Here is a 6,484-nt window from a genome sequence, read left to right on the forward strand (position 1 = left end):
TTGTTCTCATGGATATTCCTGTTGTGCCCAGAGGTTTTTAAATCCATGTATTATAGATAGCTTAGTTGACACTTGCACTTCTAGAAATCAAACACTCCTTTGTCTGTTATCATTTAGTCTCTGTAGGATGCAAAATCACCCTCTAAATTAAATATTCAGATAAGTGCAGGCATGGACACATGCATATACACACACACACACACACTTGTTCACTGCGCTGAACAAGTAGTCAGAGGCAAGATGGCAACAAAAAGGAATTGAGTAAAAATAAGTTTATTTTGAAAGGATGTGAGAGTTACAGGGAGGGTTATCTCAAAATATAGAATCCTCAGCCGTAGCTGGGATTCATATCTGGTACTAAAATGGAAATAAATTGAAATAGAAGAGGTTTAAGGGTCAGTCTCACAAAATACAGAATTAGCCAGTGAACAATCACAAGCAAAAATATTTACTGCAACTGTAAGCCACAGCAGGTGATGTCATTCTGATCCTTTAAACCCCTTAAATGAGTAATCATCAGTAAAAAAGTTTAATGACAGAAACAACTTACAAAATAGGGACATAACTAGACATTTACTGCCCTGCAAGTTCTTCCAAGTAGTAGCAAAACTGTAGGGCATTCATAAGGGAGAAATTGTACATATTATTTCAATCAAGAAGAACTCAGGTTAAAGGCCATCAGATTAAGGCCATTTGAGGCCATCAGATTAAATGATGACTTGGGTGTGAGTGAACATGCCATTGTAACTTCATGACCCAAAGAGAGTGTACAAATAAGGGCAGAATAAAAACAATAGCTTTCAGAAAGTCAGACTTAATGAAACAGAGAATTTGAAGGAAAGATCATTTCAAATGGCTTGTATGAGAAGGTGTAAAAGAGACTAATAATTTACAAGAATATCAAGGCCACAAAACCCAGAAACTGTAATCCCATTGTCCTTTTAAGCATAAAGTGAATAGCATAAAAAAGAGACACCAGGTCAAACTACTGAGGATGGCTGCAAAAAAGCAGCATTGTAATTAAAGTTCAGGTTAGAAAAACAAGTTCAGAAAAGGAAACTTGTGGAGGAAATTAATTGCAACAGGAAACCAGTTACAAGTAAGTGTTCCAGAGGTAGGATAAAAATGAGAGATCTTTAGTTTATTTCTGCAGAGGTTGAAAGTGATTGACATACGATGCTGAAAATTTCTAAACACTTAATGACTTTTTCCACTCTTGCTAGAAAGCTCATTTGCTATCATAGCTAATATCAGGCATGAAGGATCAAGACTTCATCAAGGAACAAATTGATACTCGACTTAATTAGGTGTTTTCAAACTACCTTCATCTGATGAGTTATGATAGATGGATGTGAACAAAAAGCAAAAAGCAAAATAGTGCATTGCTTCACAAAGGAGGTAGCTAACTTCCTAACTTCCACTGCTGAAAAAAAAATGGAGCCAATAAACAAGAAAACTGTGAACACACTGAGTAAAGCAGAGGAATGAATAACCACCAACATTTGTGTCTCTGGAATGAATCATGTCTAACAAGCTTCATTTCCTCCTACAGATGGAGAAGGAACATCAGAAGTTGTATTGCAATTACAGTAAGGTTTTCACCATAACTTTGTGTGCCTTTCCTGGAAAGAATATAGAAAAACATGATTTAGATGAAAATGAAACAGATAAATGGAAAGCTGAGCAACTCTCACTCTCTAAAGGGTCAGGGTATAAAACTATTAAATGTTTGTATGAATGACCCAGAGAAGCAAACAAAAGGTGTTCTCATTAAGTATGAGGCATCACCAAGGCAAGAAGATATTTATTATCATGAAATTAAAAGAAACCTTGTCAGATTTTAGATGGGGCCAGGAAAAAGCATGTATTTTTTTCTAGCACATGATATTAAATATAGACAGGAATAAACAAGCTAGGCCACTGACTGAAAAAAATACCTGCAAAATAGCCTGAATCACAAAAAGATTAAAGTTGAGTAACCTTTTGCTGTTTGGGATTTAAAAAAAAAGGCAGAGAGAAAAAAAAAAAAAAAAAGAGCAATTTCTATGCAGAAAATTTATGCCTATGACATTTGAAGTAGATTTTCTCTGATCTCTGCATTATTGTGATAAGGTCTTAGCTGGAATATTACAGCTATCCTTGGATGTTATAGCAAAAAAATCTTTGGTCAAATGAATATTGTTTGGGATGAGCAGTCCCAAGTTTTGAAATTACTTATTTTGTAGTCATGACACATATATAACAGAGTCCACAACAAATCAAAATTCTACACCAGAAAGGAGATTTAGAAATGCAGGGAAATGTAAAATCTAGTCTCTGTCCATCTGTTTGTCTGACTTGCTTTCTTTCTATTTGGTTCACCTAGGGCTGAATAGGGATTCCTTTTATATTGAAGAAGATGCAGATCAAACCCTCACATTTTTTGTATTTTACACTTTTCTACAAATAAATGAAATCTAATACCTTCCTTTTTTATGTACTTCAGTAAGCCTGAAATGTGTTCATGTTCTTACTTTTAGTCGTTTTACGTTACATAAGTTTGATTGGACATCTATGTCTTGGACTTTTGCTCACAAGAATTCTTGGCATATATTAGAAAATTCAAGGTCATTTAAAAAATTGCCATTCAAAGGTTCAAACTTTTCATAGACTTCTTATCCCAGGCATTACTGTTTTTTTGAAGTCCTCCTCCAAATATCCCTTAAATTATAAGGCTTATTCTGTTGAACTGTGCACATAATTCTCATTAGGACCAGTGGGATTTACATATGTACATCAAAGGAATAAAAATTTTATTAGTCTAACAAGATTAGAAAAGTTGTTTAGAAATGTAAGCTTAGGTGTGTGTCTTGACTGTCTTCTACTATCCTCATCAGGACTGTAAGACTTTGCTTAATTTTGTCTCTATGACTTTACCTCTATGACTTGCACTGTAGTCCTAGTCCTACATTTGGGATTTGCAGAGAAGTGAGGTCCCTGGAGTGCAAAAATCCACATAGTCAAGCTGTACGTTCTTCCTTGAATCCTTCTGTAAGTCAAAGGTATTCAAGATCTTAGTGCCATTTGTGCTTTTACGTATCTCCTCATGGTTGACTTCCAGTGTGAGTTAGGTGCATTCCTTATGCATGTTCCTTGGACGAGCTGTACTGATACACCTCTTCATTCCTTTTCCTTTTCCCTTAGTGTTTATAACTGTCTGCAATGGAAGATATTCATGCCCCCTACTTTAGGCACCTACATTCAGAGCACATGAAGTTAGATGTTTTCCTAGACTATTGGTGGAATAATTAAGGAAGCTCTGACAGATGTTCCCCTGAGCTGGATGACAGGAGCACAATGTACAGCCATTGCCTACAAACACACTATCCCTCAGTTACACATCTGCAGGTGTGGGGTAATTGTATCCTACTACTTGCTCCCATAGCCTGAAACAATCCCTCAGCCTTGGCCATATTGATCACCACCATTGGTCTACCCTGGCCTCCAGTCGGGAGGCCTGGAGACACACCATCTAGAACACTGCTGCTGCTTTTGAGAACACACTCAGGATCACTCTCGAGGAGAAAAGACAATGCAGAAAGAATCGCATCTTGTTGATATCACCTGGGGAGTCTTTCTGCTGTGCCTTCTGCAACCGGACTTGTCTATCTCGCATTGGCCTTTTTAGCCATCAGCGTGCTTGTAGCAAGCGTGGGTAGAGCCCTTCTCAAATCTTCGTTCGCAAAGCCTAGCCATGATGACTTGCTCCCATATTGTTGTCTCTTAACGAATTTCCACCTTTGAAATTAACAATAACATGCTCTGAATTTCATCCCTAAGAAAGTTCTTATGCCTCCCAGCTTGGGAGTCGTTCTGAAAGTCTGGAAAGCTAATGGACTCTCAAAATAACAGATTGTTCTCAGCAGTACTTGTGCAGCTGTTTATGGTATATAACCTGTGGTAATAGTTACAGCCTTTGTATCACACCTGTAAGCTGAATCACAATCAACAACTCTAACACATTTGTTCTGACTTTCTCTATAGTTATATTTGTTTAAATCCCTTTTCTATAAAATATATGTTGAATGAAATTATATTATCATGTTCTTTAAAGCAAGTAATGGAAAAAAATGCCATAGTCCTTGCTAAGCAGTTATTATTATGAATCTTGCAGTTTAAAAATTATGTCTTTTTATTTCTTTAGTCTGAACTATGTAACGCTAATTTGTAACCATGGGACATCTATTCTCCTCCATTAAACTACTGTTTCCTCCGTAGGCACTTATAAGAGGTTATCAAATCACACCTTAATCTTTGCTAAACTTTCACAATCAGATGAATGACTTTTCAGATTCTTGAGCATCTTTCCAGTCTGCCAGCTGTTCTTATGCTTCTCCATGAAATTTTCACAGTTTGCCAGTGACTTCTTTAAAGAGTAACTTCTGGGATATACAGTGAATTCCTATTTGAGATGGCAACAGAGCCAAATACAGGCACTATGACTGCCTTTACATCCACAAATTGTGCACACATTCATACTATTAAAACCTCTTCTCAATGTTCCCTATTCCCCTGAAAATTTCACCATTCCAAGAAACCTACCGAGGATTGTCCCAACCTCCTTCCTCACCTGGGAAGGTTGAGGGAAATAGAGGCAAAACAGATATAGCATTTTAAGAGTTGATCCTTTGGTTTGACTACTCCAGGGGACCTCCTGTTCAGGTAGACATCCTGCATCCATTGGGGTAACAGCTTCCTACAACCAATACAAGGCCTCTGCCTTGGTCCTGTATCCACAGCTTGCTGCTAGTTATTTTTTTCCATAGATAATTGATTTTATTTTCAGCAATAGGAAGGTACAAAGCTGGTTTGGCAAGATCTGTTTTCCATAAACTTACGCCTGTTGGCATGAACTACATTACTTTCCTTTAAATCTTTATTAATAACATATTATTATAAGTTTGTCCACACTTTTCTTCAGGGTTTATGATAGGCTGACAGACATAATTAGTTTGGTCATCCCAATTGTCTTTTTTCGATATTAGCTGTTCCATTAGTTATTGAAAATCAACATTAAATAAGGTTAATTAAGGATTTTTTTCCTCACCTATGTAAATGCAAGTTTTCAAATTACCCAAAAATCCTCATTTGAATATGTCTAACTCCTGTAAATGGTAAAACCTTCCGAAGTTACTGATACAATAGAAAATAGTTCATCATATGGTATGAATGAAGTACTCATCTGACACCTTCTATCACAATATCTGTTTCTAAATGCTTTCACCTGTCATGTAATTGAATCGAAAGGGTAGAGCTTGTCAGCTTTCATTGATAGGCTAGATTTGAATTATCAGTCAAAAGATGAACCTCCTGATAAAGCAAAAGTGTGGTGAATACAACTCACTCCAGTTTCTTTTTTTTTTTCATATTCTTTGAAACACACTTTATCTTTCAATCTTTTATAAATGTCCTTATGTTTTTCTAGACATTTTCTCAATTTTCTGAGTTCCTAACTTTAGTTTATTGCCATAAACATCCTCTTCCTTTTGTTTGCATTTCTTCCAATTTAGTCTTGGTTTACTGTGACATTTTTGGATGATCACGAAAATATTCTGAAACAACTCAATTAAAAATTTTTATCTTTAGTTACTTCCCCCAAATTATTTGGCTCAGGATTTATCCTTTATTGAAAATTACCTTTTTAAAACAGAAAGAATTATTTTATTTTATATTTTTCCATATAAAAAACAAAGCATATTATGATATTTTGTACCTCAAGATCAGCTCAATATGAGGCCTACTGAAGAATTCTTCCTACTCCAGATGTCACTTTGTGATTAAACTCTTGTTTTCTGGGAATTACATAAGAAGATTTCTGAAAATCCCAAAGATTCAGTGTCAGTATCACCAAGGTGCAAGTACATACCAAGCAAACTGAAGTTCTTCACGATGACATTTAATATAGGAATTATAAAAATAAACCCTCAGATTGAAAGTTGTGAGTGTCTAGCTTTTTGTTTATTTGCTTTTAAAATAAGTAGGATTATTTTCAAGTAGGCCTAAATTAGAAGATAAAGACTTCTCTTTTAGCATTTATAATTTTATTTTCCAGTTTTCTGTTATGAGGGAGTGTACCAGAGGAACTAAAACTCATCCAACCTGCAACTTCAAGAAAGAGAAGAATTCTTTCTAAGAATTTTCAAATGTACCCATTCATAATGTATATATGACCTTGAAGTCACAGTAATATTTATTATTGTAAAGTTTAATTTTCTGTTATTTGAAATTCAGTGGGATTATTTACATATCAAGGTGGTAATTTATATTATGATAGTTATGGTTATTTATAAAATTTATTCCTTGAACAGAGAGATGCATACAATGGTAGAAACAGTCCAGTTCCTTCTCTCAGTATTCTCACACTGACCAACAGCAATTATTCCCAGAAGAAAAGAATGTTTAAAGCTCATTATATTCTCCACAATTAAATAAAAGTTAAAATTAT

The 6,484-nt window shown here is 35.3% G+C and overlaps 1 long non-coding RNA gene across 1 annotated transcript in view; it reads right to left on the bottom strand.

Moving 5' to 3' along the window:
- The window catches only part of LOC126640049 (uncharacterized), a 41,341-nt gene extending 38,369 nt beyond the window's left edge, over positions 1–2,972 (bottom strand). Inside the window, exon 1 of the long non-coding RNA XR_007628929.1 lies at positions 2,917–2,972. This is a non-coding gene — a long non-coding RNA (uncharacterized LOC126640049). The remainder of the gene's footprint in view (positions 1–2,916) is intronic.
- Between the last annotated feature and the right edge of the window lie 3,512 nt (positions 2,973–6,484).

Source organism: Myiozetetes cayanensis, unplaced genomic scaffold (assembly GCF_022539395.1).
Source record: "Myiozetetes cayanensis isolate MyiCay16 unplaced genomic scaffold, myiCay2020 scf2-11, whole genome shotgun sequence".
NCBI classification, from domain to species: Eukaryota; Metazoa; Chordata; class Aves; order Passeriformes; family Tyrannidae; genus Myiozetetes; species Myiozetetes cayanensis.